The sequence below is a fragment of the Archocentrus centrarchus genome, chromosome 13 (genome assembly GCF_007364275.1).
Source record: "Archocentrus centrarchus isolate MPI-CPG fArcCen1 chromosome 13, fArcCen1, whole genome shotgun sequence".
In the NCBI taxonomy this organism is placed as follows: Eukaryota; Metazoa; Chordata; class Actinopteri; order Cichliformes; family Cichlidae; genus Archocentrus; species Archocentrus centrarchus.
The window spans coordinates 135,726-157,696 of record NC_044358.1 but is presented as its reverse complement, the minus strand read 5'-3'; positions in this window follow the sequence as shown (position 1 = coordinate 157,696).

Sequence of the window (21,971 nt, the reverse complement as noted above, 5' to 3'; positions counted from 1 at the left end):
TTCAGCTTGATCGCACTTTAATGACCCAGCAGACCAACATGCACACATAACACTGTACGAGCAGCAGACATCTTCTTTTTAGGCACGCTTGTTTTACTCAAGAACACAGTTACAACAATGCTTATAATAGTCTCAGTCTGCCCCCTACTGGGCTCAATCTTACTGCAGCATTAACACATATTGCTGACAATATCAAATAACAAATACTCGTGCAGAAAGCAAATATGTAAGAACAATTAAACATCTACGATACCACAACAAGTTTAGAAGAATAGCAGAACGCATTTTTACACATGTCCAAACACCCACTTTGACATACAGTCACACAAGCAATGACTTCAGACGCTGTTTAACCCTTACATATTGAACCTGTCGCAGATGACAGATCATACTTCAAGGGTGCTGCCGTTTGCCAACTTCTAGCAACAATTACAATAATAACCCTACATGGGCTGTGAAGTGCAATTTCTAAGTGTTCTGAAACCATTAGAATTTTTCCAATAGGATAAACAGTCACGTAATTATGGTAATTCAAAGTTCCTTTGATCAGCTGCCTCAGTGGTGATACACTCGATGTTGACCAGCGGTTCACGGTAAGTAAGGGCGGGTAAACAGGTGCAATGTTCTAACTATAGTTACAACTACACATGGCTCTCCAAACTCCTAAACATGGAAACTAAAAAGGGCAGAATTAGGTTGGATCAGTGCCACAGAAGTCTCGGCCAGCCAAGACCAGGTGTGCCCAGGGCGGTTATTATGAAACTGCACTACCCCATGGATAAGATGAGAGTATTGGTGTACAGCAAGAAACAAAAGCTAATGTGTGAAGGATCTATCATAACCATCAGACAAGATATCCCACAAAATATTTTTCAACAATGAAGGAAGTTTAATCCAGTGTGCCAAAAGTTGACCGCTAAAGGTATTAGATTTAGGATGTAGTATCTCCAGCAACATTCAGCTGGAATGGGACCGTGTAGTCTGGGTTTGCCAATTTAGCCACCTGAGCCAGGGCCTGTTTAGCCTGCATAAAAGCTTCCTCAGCTTCGGGTGTCCGTGTGAGCTTAGCAGTCAGGTTTCGATTGCCTGCTGCAGCCACAACATCCCTCAAGTGTTGTATGAGTTCCACACATCCAGGTACGTGGTTACGGCTGTATCTGGTGAGGCCCAAGAATGCCAGCATCTCCTGTACTGTCAGGGGCTTAGTGTGTGAGAGAATGGCTGAACGTTGAGAACCAGTAAGAATGTAGCCTTTCTGAGAGATCTCCTGACCTAAGAACACCACCAGCCTACAGGCAGACTTGCACCTTTTCTTGGTTGACCTTGAATCCACCCTGTGCCAACATTTGCAGTAGTAAAAATATAGCCATGAGACAATCCTTGGCTGATGTTGCAGGAAGGAGTAGGTCATCCACATACTGGATCAGGACAACCCCTTCAGGTAGCCTCAATGGTTCCAATATGGCCTTCAGCATGTGATTGAATAGTCCTGGACCATCCCAGTAGCCTTGAGGCAGCCTGCTATAAGTCAACCGCTGACCTCTGTACGTGAAGGCAAAGTACTTTTTGGCCTCACGGGAAAGTGGCAGACAGAAAAAAGCATTTCCCAGGTCGATGACACTGAAGAACTTGTGTTCCAGGCCAAAGTTTTGAAGGGCTAGGTAGGGATCTGGAACTGTGCAAGCATGTGGTATGGTTGCATCATTCACCGGCCTAAAATCCTGCACCATGGGCCATCGTTTTCCTACAGCTTTCTGGACTGGCAGGATTGGTTGTTAGTGCGGGTATTTTACTTGTGAAGGAATGAGTTATAAACACTTTAGTTCTCACTCAAAGATTTTTATATATTGAAGAATCAGAAAAATATCATCTACATGCATCCTCCTGGCTCAGAAAATCGCAGTCTGCAAGCAGTTAGCTGCAACCAACCTTACCGAGAAGACTGCATACTTTAATCTAACCTAACATTTTATTTTACTGCTAATCACATCCCTATTGGTTCAAAACATGTGGGGACAGGCTTTGGTTTAGAATTAGCCTTCCCTTGTTGGTGCGTGGGCACTGATCCCAGCCCCTTGGCACGGGAGTTCAGGAGTGTATGAGTGCCAAGTTGAGATATCTGTAGAACATCGTGGGGAACTCGGAGTAGTGTGCACTCAAAGCAGGTGTTGTTTCCTCCCAGTCCTGATGGGCCTTTTGGAATGTTGCCTGTGGAGTTTTTTTGTTCTTGTTTGGGTTTGGAATTTTGTTGAGACTGTTGAAATATGAGTATTTGTTACCACTACCCAAATTTGCATGTTGGCAGATTGTTTTGGTTTGAGCATTGTTTGTTTTTTTTTTGTTTTTTTATGTTTGGATTTATTTTGTTTTATTGAGCTAATCATAGTTTATATAGAATGTATTTTTATTATAATACAGCATCATCACAGTGGTTGCAATTAAATATATCTCCCTAAATGTCAAGGGAATAAACAACACTATCAAACACAAGAAGATACTAACCTGGTTAAAGAAAGAGAAGGTTAATGTAGCCTTTTTACAAGAAACCCACCTTACCGACATACAGCATGGAAAGCTTAAAATGGGTGGGACAAGTCTACTACTCATCATTCTCATCTAGCAAAAAGGGAGTAGCAATATTAATAAGAACACACCGTTTACCCTAAAGAAATGCATTAAGGATGCGGAGGGTAGGTATATGCTCATTACAAGATTATTATATGGTGAAGATATATTGATAGTATGTGATCTAGTCAAAACTTTTGGCTGAGGTCTCTACTATTACTACAACTTTTAGTGTCATGGCAGGTGACTTTAATTGTATCCTGGAGCAGACCAAAATCCATCGACTAAGAATACTTCCAATAAGATGAGAGAGGCCATAAAGGAAATTGAGATTTGCAATTATTTGATGTATGGCGAACCCTACATCCAAAAGAACGGGATCATACATTTTACTCAAATTCACATCAAAGTTTCTCTTATATTGATTATATTTTTGTGACATAGAATAGAATAGAATAGAATGCCTTTATTGTCATTATACAGGATGTACAATGAGATTGGGACCCGGGTACTATCAGATCGTGCAGATGTTAGCATAGTTGTTTTCCCACCCAGTATACTTCCAAGAAGCTGGCAACTTTTTAGCATTCATAGGCTATTTGAAATGGATGATAAACCAGGGTGGCTTTTAGCTCACATAGTGGCAGGTAGACATGAGGCTCAACCTATTTCATCTCTTAAATGTGAAAGGGATTGAAGTTACTATGAGAACAAAAAGCTTGTATCTATAATGGCTAACTTTTATAAAATATATATATATATATATATATATATATATATATATATATATATATATATATATATATATACACATCGTCTATATTGGTCTCACAAGCTATGATATGATTTTCTGGAGAAATTGGATCTGCCATCTTTACCAGTTGAGAATCAGATTTCTCTTGGAGCCTCCATAGCCAAGGAAGAAGTGGTGGGCACAAGTACCTAAAGACAAAGTGGTCTTACACATTACAACTGGGCTTGTCATAGTCGACTCATTTATGAATGGATCCATAGTTATTTAAAGGGAGGGGAAGAATCATTGGAATCACGGAACTGAATAACAAGAAACTTGTTAAGTCAGGAGATAATCCATTGGTGGAAATTTGAAGGGATAAGGTAAAAACTTCAAAATTTCCCTTTTGACACCAATCACAAACAATGAGGATTTTATCCCTGGCCTTAAAAGTGGTGTGTTTCAAAGATGATTTGCACCAGGCATAAGAGTGATAGAGGATTTACTTGCTGATCCTGTGGTTATGCCTGATTCACAAGTACAAGATAAATATAAGCTTTCACAGAAAGATTTTTTGAATACCTACAAATTAGACATTATATTCATTCATAACGCAAAACAACACAAAATGTGGCTCAATGGAAAAGTTTTTGATTGACTACAAGTCTAAAAAAGGGTTAATCAGACATTGTTACAATCATATACAGGAATATAATGAAAATAATCTTGAAAAGCTTGTCAAGAGTTGGGAAAGGGATGTTAATAGAGAATATTATGAGTAATAGTGGAAAGAATGCATTTAAACAACTCACTCCCTCCTCCTTTGTAATAAGCATAAAGAAATGCAGTACTTCACAGGAAGCAGAGGACTCTTTATGTTCTGAATAAAATGGACCCAAACTGATCATCACTGTGCCTCAAGTGTAAATCAACTATATGCACTTGTTCTGGGACTGTCCAAAAATATCAAAATTCTAGTGGTGTATAGCAAAGGAAGTGGGTACAATTTTAAAGTGTAAGATTTGTAAAGATTAGGGACAGTATCTATTTGATTTGTCGCCTGTAAATAAAATTATGGATAAAAAGAGATCATCTGCAAGACACTATTCAGAAAGGAGGTGATGGGCTAATGTGGCGAGGACATGGAGGAGTTGAGTAAAAGTACACTGTAAAAAGCAATACCCTCAATTAGTTATCATAACTTGTTTCTATAATTTAATTCCATTTAATATAATGAGTTATAAAATTTCAACTTAATTTCGTGAGTTATTGGCATTGCAACTTATGGTTGTAAGCCAGTACAATGAAATGTAAATTTAAGTGTGTCAACATAACTTAACAATCTGAGTTTTAAAATGGTAACTCTTAAAAAATGACGAGGACCACTGGCATGGTGGTGATATTAATGCGCGGTACAAATAGTGCCAGAAATTTAGGTTTTGCTCTGATAAGGGACTAATTATGATATAACATTTTAGTCAAGTTTGAGTAGGTGCTCCACCCAGTTGCATTTGCCTAATGACAGGGGAAGATGAACACCACCTGAGCAAATTGAGGACGTGGAAAGCGAAGTCGCAGATGATTATTTTTTGTCAGCAAGATCTGGATGAGAGCTGGTGGATTTTCAGCGGGATTTTTTCTGGATGAGGATCGAGTGAAATAAGGTAACTTGCACTTATCAGATATTTTTTAAATGCAATCAAATGTGTAAATATGTTATAAAAAATTATTTTCCGTCTTTGTAACATGTTTAAACACAGTACATTGAAACAACGGCTTGTTAATGCCGAGTACAGTTAGTGGAGGGGAGCCTAGCTAAACTGTACTCCGGTGCACTTATAAAACTTTTTATTATGAGGAAATACAGTCGGCTCTATGAGTTTTATAGGATTCACTATCTCAGAAGCACATTCGTTGCGTTTGGTTAGTTTTGAATGGTACCGGTGCTGTTTGCAGGTAAGTTAGCGCCCAGAAAAGGCTCTGTGTCACAGTGCCAGCGATTAGCTGGGTCCCTTTTTTTTAACCCGAGAGTGGAGCAGATCAGCGAACAGGTGAAGATAACATTTTATAGTCGAGTTGACTGTGATGTTATTTTAACGAAGTGGCATTCACGTGACTCGCATTGATCCCAAGCCTTTTTTCGGGGCGTCGGTTGGTTTATTTTTAAATCTTTCTAGATGTAAGTAGAACTGTCTAGAACTGGCTGGAAAATTAGGCACTATTTATGTTTGTTAAAATATTTTCATCTCACTGCATGTCTCATATCTTGAAGGACACAAATGAAAGGATACAGGCTGCTGCTCTGCTTGGTTTGCCACTCTACATATCAGATCCATCAGGTGTCATCAGGGTGTGTGATGTAAGTCATAAAGCTGGAGTGATACACCGTTTGTGTACAGGTTAAAAGCTATACTTTTGTGTTCCAAAAAGAAAAGGACTTTTGTGCTTACTGATCTTTTTTCCCAGCTACAAATGTCCAAACTAACTAAATTCATGATGTTCACTACAGAATAAATTTGTGGTTACAAACTAAGTGCACGAGACCCGTTTGATTGCAACAAAATACGTGTGAATGTATCTTGTTAAATAAATGTTTTAAAATTGTTTCTTCAACTACATGAGCCTGGCATTCCTCTATCAGGTATGAAGTAAGTATGAAGCCTGCAACCCGCGTGCAACTGCATTATGTTTTGTATTTAACTTAGTTTCAGATTCCACATACAACTGGTGTAGGCTCTGAAAATATGTGGCTAATTTACTCACTCATAGCGCATGATGGTTGGCGTGAAAGGAATTAAAACAGCTGTAAATTCATAGGCCTTTCATTAGTCTGTACTGATGAATAGTTGGTATAGATCCATTCATGAAAAAAATAAAACCCTTGTGGTTATACTGTGTTAAAAACATAGTTTAGCCGCTACAAAATTAAACATCAGGTTGTAGGTTTAAATCAAGCGCAGGACTGGTGGTATGGGATGATGTGGGGGGTAGTACTGACCTGATGGGGGACAAGTGGTGTTGTTGGTCTGGTGGGTGTGTGATAGGGGGGGATGTTACACCAGGTGGACTACTGTTGGTGTTGGTAGGATTTGTGGATGTGGGTGTAGTTGTTGATCTGTGTGGATGAGGTTTTCTGAGTTATCTCCTTCTCCAGTCTGTGGGATTTTGCATTGCTTAGAGTCCATTTTGTTTAATCTGTGAACTTTATTGGGACAAAGCTTGTAAAATGTGTATAAAGGAACCTGCTGCAATAATGCTTTCAGAGCGCTGAATGTTTTGATTTTTTGGATACATAAACATAACAACCTTGTGTGATGGTATTAATTTCACCTAATAGTTTTAAGTAATATAATTCAGTACAAATGATTTTACTCATAAAACAAAGCCTGGTAACTAATCCTATCTGTTATTCACCCATTTCATAGTAGATGTGAGATGTGCAGCGCTGGTTTGAGTAAAACTTTGAGCTTTCTTTCCAGTGTGCTGTTAGAATATAGCTGATGCTTTTCTCTCTCTTATACAGCTGCTTTAAACTAAAACCACAATAGGAGTGATATACAAACTGTGGAGATAAACAAAATACTTTGTGTGTCTACACGTCCACTAGTCCTGCATATCCAACATGGAGTTTGTGAAATGTTTGGTGTGATATATGAACATATAAAGTCTTTATGGATCAACCAGCATATGAATAGACGGGTAATTATCTTTAAGAATAATGTTGATGACCGCAGTGCTGAAGTACAAAGATGCTTTAACACCTTTAGGGTTTATGAGCAGTGTTGTGTGGACTTTTAATCTCAATGACCCATCTGTAACACACGCTTGAAACACAAAAATATATAAATACATTATGTTTTGGTCTTTGTAGCATGGATCATAACTATACGACCCATCGAGTGTCTGATCAATACTTTGACAGGAGACAGCGCGCAGATTTGTGTATAAAATCCCGGCTGTATCTCACCAGTACTGCCTTACAAACTTTTATTTTAAAAACATCTTGTTGCAAACTTTGGGCATCAACAAACAGTGATATGATACTGTGAAGGTTTTCAGTTGTCTAGGGGTGCCAGCCAGGTATCTCTCCTGACACGTTAGATTTTCGTTTTTCTTTAACCCTCACAAAGGATGCAAAGCACAGCGACTTAACACCCTCTAGCACCGAATAAAACAAAACACATTTAAAGGTACTTATGCACACAATGAGTATATTAAATACAGGAAAAAACACACAATCATTCAACACAGGTAACACAGTTCAACAGTTCCCACATGCCCCACAGCTCAGCAGAGTCCTCCAGGTCATTCATTCACAAGAACAAAACCAAAACAAAATACACCCGTTCTCCCCAATGTCTCTCAGTTTGTTTCAACAGAAAACCAAACAAAAGAAGTCCACTCCGGGTTTTACTCAGTTCTAGTTCATAAGCAAAAAGAAAGAGGAAAACAAACCAAATCCACTCCGGGTTATCCCTTAGTTCAGTTCAGTTCAAAACAGATGCAACAAAAGGCAAAGAAAGATCCCACTCCGGGTTTTCCGACAACATCCATAACCAGACAAGGAAGCCCACTCCCGACTTCCTACAGGCAGCGTATACCAGCTGCTGCTGTCAACAGTTCAAAAACAAAAGAAATCCAGTGCGTCTGACCAGCTGGAGACTTACGACACCGAGGCACGTAGGAGAATGTCCGGTCCCGGGTCGTTCCCGTCAAATGATCCTGGCTGTTCCTTGCCGATAAGGTCCAGTCGCGAGGCTAAGCTACTCGCGGGGCCACTTTGCGAAGGCTAACTTTGCCGTGTGTTTGGCCGAGGTCGCGGATAACTCACATCCGTCTTCCATGCTCTCTCCCATCTACACTGAGCCCTGGCCCATAAGTAAAGGAGTATGGGCGGCGTGGACGCTACAGCGCCAAATCTGTGTCATCCCATTGGTCAGCATCCAGAGGGTGTGTGGGTGAGTAAAAAAACAACAACACGGGTGGCCATAATTTAAGGGACAGCCATCCGGCTGTTACACTCCTTCCCCCCTGAAAAAAGCCGGAACCTATGGAGGCTTAATCAAGTCCCAAGCTGAGAGTCTGAGAATCCTAGGAAGTCCTCCTCATCACTTTCTTCCTCAAAGATCTCCAGGACTCTCTTCCGTTGTTCTCTGTCCACCTCACTCGCAGTTGGGTAACACTGCTTCAACTGGGCCACATTGACGATGCGCAGGTCCTCACCGGAGTCCTCCAAAACGATCTCATAGTTCAGAGGTCCTATCCTCCGGGTGATCCTATACGGACCTTTCCATCGTGGGGCAAGTTTGGCTGAATAAGACAGGTCTGCTCGGGAACTGGGATGAGTTCGAAACCAAACCCTGTCATGTATGGCAAAGTTTGCTTCCCTCCGTTTTTTATCATAATGCTGCTTTTTTTTTTTCCTGGCTTTCTCCATGTTATAGGTTGCCAAATGCTGCAGCTCGGTTACCTGTCTGGCTGTAGGATATGCAGGTGAGTCTGGATCACATAGGTGTGGACAGAGCTCGCTGTCAAGGGGTCCTCTTAAAGGTCGTCCCAGGTTGCGCTCCGCATGGGTAACGCCTGTGGATTCATGTATGGCAGTGTTGAGGGCAAACCGGAACTCTGGTAAGTATTTATCCCAGGTTTTGTGTTTCTCACCAACATACGAAGCAACCATGGTTTTAATATTGCGATTTATCCTTTCTGTCAGGTTAGTTTGGGGATGGTAGGGAGAAGTTCTTTTCGGCTGCACATTCCAACGTTTGCAAGTCTCTTCAAATACGGAGGATACGAACTGTGGGCCCTGGTCCGAAAGAATGTAGGATGGCATTCCCAGCGAGTCAGTATTTCTTTAGTGAAGATGTGGGATATGATTTCTGCGGTCACTTTGCGAAGAGGGAACATTTCTATCCAGCGGGTATAGTAATCCACGAACACAATCAAATACACGTTCCCAAGTGTGCTACGAGGAAAAGGTCCCATAAGATCCACTCCTAACATTTCCCAAACCCTGCTTACCAGGGTTTGTTGGAGTTTCCCAGGTGGTTTCCGGGTCTCTGGTTTGTAAAGCTGACACACCCTACAGCGTTGTACATGATTCTTCATATCCAAACTCATTTTTGGCCAATACGCAAGAGCTTGTAGCCATTTGTAGGATTTGTATCTTTCAAGGTGGCCAGATAAGGGATGGTCATGACAGTAGTGGAGTAACTGCTGGCGGAGAGAGGTTGGAACGTAAATCTGATAGACGGTTTTATGCGGTAGTTGCGATACTCTGTAGCCCTTGTCTTCCACAACAGTGAATTTGGTTGTGGTATCCACAATGATGTCTCCGGTCTCCATGATTCTGTCATAGAGGCATTGTATTTCTGGGTCCTCTCGTTGTCCCTTCCAAATATCTTCATCTGTGATCTGGAGGGGCTCGTAGGTATCCTTCCCTGAGCGCAGTACAACAGCGAAGGTGAGAGACTGAAAAGGTTCTACTGGGGCTCTAGACAGGGCATCTGGCACTGTATTATATCGGCCCTTTCGGTATTCTACGGTGAAAAAGAACTCTTGGAGTCGGAGAGCCCACCGGATCAGCCTTGTACTGGGCTTTTGAGTTTTAAATACCCAGACGAGGGAAGAATGATCTGTCACAACTGTAAAATGCCTCCCCTCTAGGTAATACCGCCATTTTTCCAGAGCCCATACCACAGCCAAACACTCCTGCTCAGTGGTGGAGTAGTTCCTTCCTGCCGGGTTTAAGGTGCGGCTGGCAAAAGCTAGGACTTGTTCCGTCCCAAGTCTCGTCTGTTGAGCCAGAACGGCACCCAATCCTACGTCGCTGGCATCCATATATACAACGAATGGGAGGCTGAAATCTGGATGACCTAGAATGGGTGGCGAAACTAGGTGTTGCTTTAGAGTTTCAAAAGCAGCCTGACACTGGGGAGTCCAACTGAACCTAGCTCCTTTGCGTTTAAGGGCGTTTAGTGGTTCCGTGATCTGGGAAAACCTGGGCACAAACCAATGGTACCAGCCAGCCATCCCTAGAAACCGCTGCAATTCCTTGATATTCAATCAGATCAATCAATCAGAATCTTTATTGTCATTGTACACAGAAGTTGCACAACGAAATTTAAAATGCATTCCTTTCTAGGTGCCTCAGACAATAAATAATAAAATAATAAAAATATGAGTGATAAAAATGATTACTAAAATACAGTGCACAATAGTAAATTAAGACGAATCTAGCCCCAATACACACACCAACGCACGCACACAGTCAGCACTACCACCCCACATCACTGTCCAAACCACACAGAGTTCAGTTCAATGATAGCCCTGGCATAAAAGCTGTTCCTCAGTCTGTTTGTTCTGGCCTTCATTGTCCTGAAACGTCTGCCTGATGGCAGTAGCTGAAACAAGGAGTGTCCAGGGTGTGAGGGGTCCTGGAGGATGTTCTGTGCCCTCCTCTGGCAGCGGGCATTGAACAGTTCCTGGAGGGAGGGCAGGGGACAGCCTATGATCTTTTGAGCCGTGTTGATGATTCGCTGGAGTGTTTTCCTGTCTGCTGCTGTGCAGCTGTTGAACCACACGCACAGACAGTAGGTCAGGATGCTCTCTACACAGCAACGGTAGAAGGACACCAGCAGATTCTGGGTCAGATAGTTGCTCCTAAGAACCCTCAGGAAATGCAGTCTCTGTTGGGCCTTCCTGACAATGCTGGTCGTATTGATACTCCAGGTCAAATCATCCTGCAGATGTACTCCCAGGAACCTAAAATCTGAAACCAGCTCCACTTCATCCCCCTCGATGAACAGAGGTTGAATGACATGTGTTGTCCTCCTAAAGTCTACTACCATCTCCTTTGTCTTAGTGGTGTTCAGGATCAAGTTATTCTCACTGCACCACCTTGACAGCCGCTGCACCTCGTCCCGGTATGCTGACTCATCCCCGCCTGATATGAGCCCCACCACAGTGGTGTCATCCGCAAACTTAATGATGCAGTTACTGGCATGTATGGAGGTGCAGTCATGTGTGTAGAGGGTGAAGAGTAGGGGACTCAGCACACAGCCCTGTGGAGAGCCGGTGCTGAGGCTGATGGCTGAAGAGAGGTGGGGACCTACTCTTACCCTCTGGGAACGGTCTGTCAGGAAGTCCTTGATCCAAAGACAGGTGGAGCGTGGTATCCCCAGATCTGACAGTTTAGTCACCAGTCTGCCAGGAAGGATGGTGTTAAACGCCGAGCTGAAGTCCACAAAGAGCAGCCGAGCGTAGTTCCCCCCCTGCTCCAGGTGAGAGAAGGCAGAGTGGAGGGCCGTGGCAATGGCGTCCTCTGTGGACCGGTTGGCTCTGTAGGCAAACTGGTGGGGGTCTAGTCTGGGAGAGAGACTGGAGATGACGTGAGCCCGGACAAGCTTTTCAAAGCACTTCATAACAATTGGTGTTAGTGCTACTGGCCTGTAGTCATTCAACCCTCTGATAGTGTTCTTCTTGGGGATGGGGACGATAATGGAGGACTTCAGGCAGGAAGGGACAGCAGCCTGGCTCAGGGACTGGTTAAAAATGCTGGTAAAAATACCAGCCAGCTGAGCCGCACAGACCTTCAGTATCCGTCCAGAGACACCATCGGGCCCCACAGCTTTCCTGGGGTTCACAGTTTCCAGCATACGCCTCACCTCTTGCTCTTGCAGCCTGAGGATGCTGCTGCTGCCTGCTGAGGGATGTTGGATGGCTGTCTCTGATTGCTGTACCTCAAAGCGTGCAAAGAAGCTGTTCAGCTCCTCTGCCAGATTGATGTTACGCTGATCAACTAACAGGCTGGGTTTGTAGTTCAAAATATGCCGAACCCCTTGCCACACCTGCCTGAAGTCGTGGCTCTGGAAACAGTCCTCAATCCTCCTCTTATACACAGCCTTGGCCTCCCTGATGCCCCTCTTCAGGTTGGCTCTGGCAGCGCTGTAAAGCGCCCCATCACCAGCTCTGAAGGCGATGTTCCTTTCTCTGAGTAAGCTCTGCACCTTTCCATTCATCCATGGCTTTCTATTTGGAAAAACCCAGATATTCTTGTCCACAGTTACAGTGTCGGTGCAGAACTTGATGTAGTCCAGAACAGCCGAGGTATACTGCTCCAGGTCCTGGTGCTTGAATACGTCCCAGTCAGTTGTTTCAAAGCAGTCCTGCAGCTGTTGAGAGGCACCTTCAGGCCAGGTCTGAACAGTCTTAGATGTAGAAAGAGCAGTTTTGCTGAGGGGGGTGTATGCTGGAATCATAAGCAGGGACAGATGGTCTGACTGGCCCAGATGTGGCAGTGGCACAGCCCTGAAACCCAGCTTGATGTTAGAGTAGACTTTATCCAGTGTGCTGTTCCCTCTTGTAGGGCATTTAACATGCTGATGGAACTTGGGTAGAACAGTCTTTAAATCGACATGGTTAAAGTCTCCTGCAATGATGTGTACAGCCTCAGGATATCTGCTCTGTTGACTGCAAACCGTGTCATGTAAGAGACTAACAGCCGAGTTAGCATTAGCATCAGGGGGAAGATAAACAACAGTGATCAAAACAGCTGTAAACTCACGGGGCAGATAGATGGGCCTGCATTTAACAGTCATGTACTCCAGGTCCGGAGAGCAGTGGCTGTTCACAGTCATACTGTCTGTACACCAGCTGTTTTTTACATACAAGCACACACCCCCTCCTCTGCTCTTACCGGAGGTCCGCATTCTGTCATGCCGGTGCGTTGTCCTGCCGGCTAGCTCGATGGCTGCATCAGGAATGGATGAATGAAGCCAGGTCTCAGTGAAGAGCAAAACGCAGCAGTCCTTCACGGTCCTGTTTGTAGCCACCAGCAGTCTCAACTCAACTCAAGATGTCCTAGCTTTACGGAGGGCTTTTTTATAGAGCAACAAACTCTTTTTCCAGGCTAAATGAGCATCTTCTAATTTAGTGAGACGCCATTCCCTCTCCAGCTTTCGGGTTATCTGCTGTAGCCCCTTAACTGGCAAGGGCCCGGTGACGGGCCGTTTGTAGTCCCTTTTATATGGCAGGCTAGACCCTCCCATTTTTATTGACACGTCATTCGGCCAATCATGTAACTGGCTGCACCAAATCACCTGACAAAGCTACGTGACGCCCTCTGAGTATTATTGGCTCTGGGAAACCCATTTCTTAACATGATTGGCCGAATGAGGTGTCAGTCAAAATGGGCGGGTCTAGCCTGCCATATAAATGCACTTCATTCGGCCGGCGGACCAGACGCAGCCAGTTAATAGGCTATGAAATGGGTTGTTCAGAGCCAATAATAACCAGAGGGTGTTATGTAGTTTTTGTCAGGTGATTTTTTTGCTGCCAGTTAAGGGGTTAAGCTGTGCATTTGTGAATTATACCACGGAGTCAGGCACCTCACTGGGAGCAGAGTTTAGGTAGCTGCTCTGTACTGTGTTGGCACATGGCACTGAAGAGCATAACAATGAAGGAATTAGATCCTTAAACTTAGTTACAGCACTTTCAGAAAGACTTCTACTGTAATAAAACTTATTCCCCACTGCTGTGTAATCCATTAAAGTAAATGTAAATGTTACTAAGAAATGATCAGACAGGAGACAAATCACACTTCTCCAAAGGATGGGTCTGGGTTTGGTGGTTGCCTGGAGAATGGTACTTGTCTGGCTGCATTGTGCCAAGTGTGAAGTTTGGTAGAGGGGAGTTATCGTGTGGAGTTGTTTCAGGAGTTGGAATCGGCCCCTTAGTTCCAGTAAAAGGAACCCTTATTGCTCCAGCATACTAAGACATTTTGGACAATTTCATTCTCCCAACTTTGTTCCAGTATTACTGTGCTCATGTGCAAAAAGCAAGGTTCATAAAAACATGGATGAGCGAGTTTGGTGTGGAAGAACTTGACTGGCTTGCACAGAGTCCTGACCTCAACCTGGTAGAACATCTTTGGGATGAATGTAAAGCTACCTCCTGAGCTACAGCCACCCCAATAGATAACAAAAGGTTGGTAAAATGCCCGTAAAAAAGGAAAGTGCACTATACAGAGATTACATAAGACAGAAAAATGAAGATGCTGGAATTAGATATAAAAGATATATAAATTAGTTAATTAATATAATAAAAACTAGTAAGAAGGACCATTATAAGAATATTGGACAATAATTGAACTAATATGAAAAAGGGCATACTGAACAGTGTTATAAAAGTAGGGCTAGGCAAAACAACTATCCCGAGTATTTCATTGGCAATGACATGAGGATTATAATATAGATGTGGTGGCCAACAACTTGATTTAGCAAGAAAAAAACCACTAATCCAGGGACAGCAGAGGAAAAGCTGGATACTTTGACAAAAAGAAATCCTTATGTCAAAAAAGTAACTTAAAGGGCCAAATTGTCATATTTTTGACATCAAATCGCGGACCGGAAGTAGGAGACATGGCCGGATGCGGCCCGAGGACCGCGAGTTTGAGACCCCTGATCTAAAACATCTGCTAGGGGTGGGGTCTGTTGTGCTCAGCACATAGTCATACATACATAGACACTGCATGGAGCGGGTTGGCCCATTGCTGTAATACGTCAGTGTGTCTGCCATATTGGATGTGGCAGATCCACATATGTTAGGGTACAGGCATCAAACCAGCATGTGCTTTTGCTCATGTTTTTATGAGTGTTCACAGCTACTGATATTTGTTGTCAATTTAAATATTATTAATGGGAATTTTTAAGACAAAAAATGAACAAGGTCAACAAATTAAAATAAACTGCAATATACACTGATCTACTTCATTTTCTGTTAGCAGTAAAACTAAAATTTTAGATCCATGTTTTATTGTATAAAATAAATGGTTAAAAAGGTACAACAAAAAAAGAGCTATTTCCAACTTTTGTGAAGTGAATTATAAATTAAATATTATTATTATTACACAAAAACAAGGTGGACACGAAACACAAATACAAAAATAGATAGAAGGTGTGGAAGATCAATCAGTCTTTATTTGTATCAGACTAGTTAGTTTGGGGCAGGGGTGTCCAAACTACGGCCCGCGGGCCAACTGCGGCCCGCTGTCCATTTTTAATTGGCCCGCAGCAAATTAAAATAAGTATAATAGAATATGGCCCAAGCGTCAAATTTCTGCTTGACTGCACTGCAATTTTTTACTAGGTGGAGCTACTACCTTGAACAAGGCAGTTTCTCAACAAAACAAGATAAGTGAAGAAAAATGTCAGGGCAGACAAAAAATGGCTTCTATGAAGAAAGGTAAGGTAGCGCGTGAATGCAGAAGATTTCAGACATGGTGGGCAGATGAATACTTTTTTTATAGAAGTGAAAGGGAAGTGTGTCTGCTTGATTTGTACTGAGACTGTGGCAGTGATGAAAGAGTATAATTTACGAAGACACTATGAAACCAAACATCAGACCTATGCATCCTACACTGGTGCCGAACGAGAAATGGCAGCCAGCCTGTTAGCTCAGCAACAGTATTTTTTTCCGTGCTAATAAGGCACAAGAAAATGCCACAGTGGCTAGCTACGAGATAGCTCAACTCATTGCACAACACGGAAAACCTTTCTCAGATGGAGACTTCATAAAACAGTGCCTCACTAAAGTTGCAGGAATAATGTGCCTGGAAAAACTGCAGGAATTCAGCAGCGTGAGCATGTCCAGAAACACAGTTGTGCGGCAAATAGAAGACTTGTCTGCTGACTCACATCACATGCTCAATAGCATGTGATGAGAGCACAGATGCGGGGAGTTGATGATAATTTTTGCATCACGGAGGAGCTGCTTGATCTTAGAAGTCTAAAGGGCACAACAACGAGTAAGGACATTTTTGAAGCGGTATCAGATGCAGTTGACAACATGGGACTTAAATGGGACAAGTTGTGTGGAGTTACAACGGATGGAGCCCCAGCTATGACCGGAGAGCGCAAAGGAATGGCCTCTATGGTGTGCGCCAAGGTTAAAGAGAGTGGAGGTGAGGCTGTGAAAAGGCATTGTATCATTCACCAATAAGCCCTCTGCTCCAAGACAGTCCAGCTCGGTGATGTGATGAACACTGTTGTGAAAACGGTAAACGTAATTCGAGCACGATGGCTGTACCACAGAGAATTTCAAGCGTTCCTATCAGACATCGATGCTGAATACGGAGACCTGCTGTACCATTGTGATGTGCGCTGGCTAAGTCGCGGCTCCGTGCTGCAGCGGTTTTATGCCCTGAGGTCGGAAATTGACCAGTTTTTGAAAGAAAAGGACCGCCCGTTTCATGAGCTGAGTGACCCTTTATGGTTGGCCGACCTAGCATTTTTAGTTGATCTTACTGATCATCTTAACTCACTTAACAAGACCCTGCAAGGTAAAGACCAGCTTGTACCACAACTTTATACGCAGATTAAGGCAACAAACATAAATCTGTTAACAAGCCCAAATACATATTTGCATAACAAGCTCACATATACCCTTCCTCTTTCCCCCTTATATACAGGGGTGTGAAGAGGGAATCATGATCCCGAGTAAGAAGCAATGTGAGGCTGCCAACAGTGTAAAGACCTGTAAAGCAGCAGAATAAATGAAAAATTGAAAAATCATTAATAAAAAACTGTGATCCAGGCAATGTCAATGATTATTCACATGTGTTTGGTTTAATAACTTGTGATATATAAAATTTGTCCTGAACTAAGCGGCCCGGCCTTTTGTATATTTTTCCATGTGTGGCCCTCTGTCCAAAAAGTTTGGACACCCCTGGTTTGGGGCAATGTAGTTAAGTATGATTGACTTCACTGTTTGGAGGCTGGTTTCTCCGCAGCACTACATAGTATTATCTGCAACATCTGCAAATTCTGTTTCCAAAATGCTGTAGTAGCCAAAGACAATAAAAATAATTGTTCACTCTTACCTGTGGGTAAGCCCATGTGATACAGTTTTGACTATAAAATGGTTTGATCAACTCCGCGCAGCACCAGAGTGATGCACCTCTTGCCTCATCCAGTATGGCTGCAACGTTGACGTACGATTTGATGCTCAATGTGGCATCTATGTATGTATGTCTATGGCCAAGCACACTTTTCTTGTTTTTCTTGTCATTGCTAAAAGTCACCAAATATAATAAAATTCCACATTGATGTCGGTTTCTTCTTGTATCTATGAAACACTTTGACATTTTTTCGCTTATGTGACAAAATGGTATTCAAAATCTGTAGGTTTTTTTTTTTAGTTCATCTGAGTCAAACCAGGTAAATGGCATACTGGCATCTTCACTTTGATGTCTCCATTTAGCTGTGTGGCCCTGATCACTTGATTTGATACTAATAAGCCTTTCATCCAACTGTAAGTCTTAGAGTCAGTACAAAGTGTAGCAGCAGTACAGTAGATAATCTAAAGCACTGTGATCGCAGGTCACAGAGTTCTTTCCTTATCCTCTCTTCCCTCTGTGGACCTTTCCTCTCTCCAGAACAGTACAGTGCCATCCAAGTTGACTCGTGACATTCTGGCATACATAATGTCTCACTATTTCTCAGCCTTTTCTTATTAGGACCCTTTGACAGCAAGATCACTGGCTTCTCCCATCTCCCTCTCAGTAAAATTTGTGTGCATTGAGGTGTGATTTGGAGAGCAAGTGGAGGAGCAGTCAATTCCCATACATTATCTTGGCTTGTGCTTGGTAGTGTATCTGAGTCTGCAGATTTTTTCCCAAGGCAGTAACTACAGCTGTCTCCTGCAGATCAAGGAAATAAAAGAAAGTTGATTTTAATCCCCAAGGGGATTAAGAACCCCATGAGTGATTAAATGAGGCTCCTGTCTCAAAAAGGACAAATTACTGTACCACCTCAAACTTGGGAACCATTTTTACAGTGGTGTGTTCAGAACAAAGTGGATTAGACATATCTCAATTTCAGTGTCCATTAGTAACATCAGGAGATCGCATATTTCTGCTGCTTAAAGTCCTGCATGAATAGTAGAAGTGGATTTTGTGAGACAGTGGTCATCCCTAAGCTGTCTTTTCTCAGGAAATGTATATAATTTCCCACTGAATCTAGACTAATGAACCAGCGAATCTGTTCGCCACATTTCTAAACTACTTATATTGTTAGTGATTAAATTAATAACTTGCATCTGCTCAAGTCATGCTTGATAGCATAGCTGCAATACTTCTACATCTTACTGAAGAACCATAAGAGCTATCTATCACAAAAGATGCACTGAAATGTTGTTTGCTAACTAGACCTAGTGAACGGAATACAGTAAGAGGCAGCACTATATTTCAATCTTTTGAATGGTTAAATCAACAGTTGCCTACTGATTTACCGACGTGCTTTAGAATGGTGATGCATTACATTCGTTTAGCCTATACAAAAATGAACAAAGGTGGGATCAGTTGGAAATATGAAGCAGTATTCATTAAAGTGGGCGACTCATCATAGAAGTAATCCAGGCCTACTGTTTCTCACTGATTCCAGCACTTATACCAAGCTATTGGTTGGTGTCTTCTGTTTCTCAGAATACATTTGTAAGATATAAGTAGTCTAAATCTTACTATTGTAATTTCACTTAACTTCTGGTAATGCAGCAGATAGCTTCCAAAATGATGAAGTGTTCACTGAATCTTAGACCTTGTTAGAGGTGATGCTATGGTTGAATTTTTTGTGAAATGAAATCTAAATTAGATTAGGGTACAAAAAGTGTGAACAGTCTTTTAGACCAGGATCTCAATCTGTCCTCAAAGAACAGTCAAAACTCACAGAAAACCAACTATGCTTCTAGTTCATTTGGAGATTTTAGGGATAAAACAGCAACACAAGCAACATTTGTCCTGGGACTCATCACCCTGGTCAGTTCCAGCCCATCTGAACTGTGAGAGGAAGCTTATTGCACATGGGATATGTTTACCTTCTGTCAGAGAGCTTTTCTTGTGTGCATCAAAAATTCAGTGTAAAAAATTTAAGTGTCCACATCTTATGTAGAAGTGTAGCCTTACTGGAATACCCTTTTGATAAAGTGTGGATGTTCCCTGTTGCCGCTAGATAATTAAACTCAAAACTGGAAAGAAACTTCAAACTACACATTAAAACTGGTTAACTGAATCTTATTTAGCACTTTTCTACTCTACTTGATCACTCAAAATACTTTAAACAACACGCCTCATTCATATAAGCACTTTTTTGTATGTCTAAGTGGTTTCTATCAAGCATTCACACACAGTCTCACTCCAATGAGTGCATTGGAGAGCAAATCAGGGTTCAGTATTTTGCCCAAGGATACTGTCTTGCAGACTGGAGCAGCCAGGGACCAAACCACCAACCTTCCAATTAGTAGATGATCTACTCTACCACCTGAAATACAGCCACCCCCAACTATGAAGTTCAGCATACCCAGAATATATTTTCTTTCTCTGGCTCCATTTTTGCTATCATCTGAAATCAGGCCAAGTGGTCACACAAAGGTGTTTATCAACTGGATAACTCAAGCCATGTTTCCCAAACTAGTTACAAATGTGTTCACATGAAAAAGCTGGTTTTGGCAGCATCTGGCCAATCAGACAGGTCTGCTGCCATCAGAGAGAGTGATTTTACAAAAGAAGATAAAACTAGAATATCAGAAAACCACAAAGACATTAAACATATAATGCAGGCTAAAAAAGGGAGTTTTTCCTTCCCGCTGTCATCAAGTGTTTGCTCATAGAGTTTTGTTTTTTTTTTCATTTTGCTGTTCTCTCTGTAATTATTGTAGTCTTCACAATATATGGCGCTATATAAATGATTTGGAATTCAATTTGAGCAATACAAATCTGATATGGTCAACCAATAGGTACAATGTTTTAGGATATAAGCATTGATATAATCAGTGCTAGTAGAAAAATTCAATTCAATTCAATTCAATTCAATTTTATTTATATAGCGCCAAATCACAACAAACTCAATTCAATTCAATTCAATTCAATTCAATTTTATTTATATAGCGCCAAATCACAACAAACTGTCGCCTCAAGGCACTTTGTATTGTGGGTAAAGACCCTACAATAATACAGAGAAAACCCAACAGTCAAAACGACCCCCTATGAGCAAGCACTTGGCGACAGTGGAAAGGAAAAACTCCCTTTTAACAGGAAGAAACCTCCAGCAGAACCAGGCTCAGGGAGGGGCAGTCATCTGCCGCGACCGGTTGGGCTGAGGGGAGAGAAAGACATGCTCTGGAAGAGAGCCAGAGATTAATATCAATTAATGATTAAATGCAGAGTGGAGTATAAACAAAGTAAATAAGGTGAATGAGAAACAGTGCATTATGTGAACCCCCCAGCAGACTAGGCCTATAGCAGCATAACTAAGGGATGGTTCAGGGTCACCTGATCCAGCCCTAACTATAAGCTTTATCATAAAGGAAAGTTTTAAGCCTAATCTTAAAAATAGAGAGGGTGTCTGTCTCCCGAATCCAAGCTGGAAGCTGGTTCCACAGAAGAGGCGCCTGAAAGCTGAAGGCTCTGCCTCCCATTCTACTCTTAAGTATCCTAGGAACCACAAGTAAGCCAGCAGTCTGAGAGCGAAGTGCTCTGTTGGGGTGATATGGTACTATGAGGTCTTTGAGATAAGATGGTGCCTGATTATTCAAGACCTTGTATGTGAGGAGAAGAATTTTAAATTCTATTCTAGATTTAACAGGGAGCCAATGAAGAGAAGCCAATATGGGAGAAATATGCTCTCTCTTTCTAGTCCCTGTCAGTACTCTAGCTGCAGCATTTTGGATCAGCTGAAGGCTTTTCAGAAAGCTTTTAGGACAGCCTGATAATAATGAATTACAATAATCCAGCCTAGAAGTAATAAATGCATGAATTAGCTTTTCAGCATCACTCTGAGAAAGGATGTTTCTAATTTTAGAAATATTGCGCAAATGCAAAAAAGCGGTCCTACATATTTGTTTAATATGTGCATTGAAGGACATATCCTGGTCAAAAATGACTCCAAGATTTCTCACAGTGTTACTGGAGGCCAAAGTAATGCCATCCAGAGTAAGTATCTGGTTTGACACCATGTTTCTAAGATTTGTGGGGCCGAGAACAAGAATTTCAGTTTTATCTGAATTTAGAAGCAGGAAATTAGAGGTCATCCAGGCCTTAATATCTTTAAGACATTCCTGCAGTTTAACTAATTGATGTGTGTCATCTGGCTTCATTGATAGGTAAAGCTGAGTATCATCTGCATAACAATGAAAATTGATGCAGTGCTTTCTAATAATACTGCCTAAGGGAAGCATGTATAATGTAAATAAAATTGGTCCTAGCACAGAACCCTGTGGAACTCCATAATTAACCTTACTGTCTGAAGAAGACTCCCCATTTACATGAACAAATTGGAGTCTATGAGATAAATATGATTCAAACCACTGCAGTGCAGTACCTTTAATACCTATAGCAAGCTCTAATCTCTGTAATAAAATGTTATGGTCAACAGTATCAAAAGCTGCACTGAGGTCCAACAGGACAAGAACAGAGATGAGTCCACTGTCAGAGGCTCTAAGAAGATCATTTGTAACCTTCACTAATGCTGTTTCTGTACTGTGATGAATTCTGAAACCTGACTGAAACTCTTCAAATAAACCGTTCCTCTGCAGATGATCAGTTAGCTGTTTTACAACTACTCTTTCAAGAATCTTTGAGAGAAAAGGAAGGTTGGAGATTGGCCTATAATTAGCTAAGACA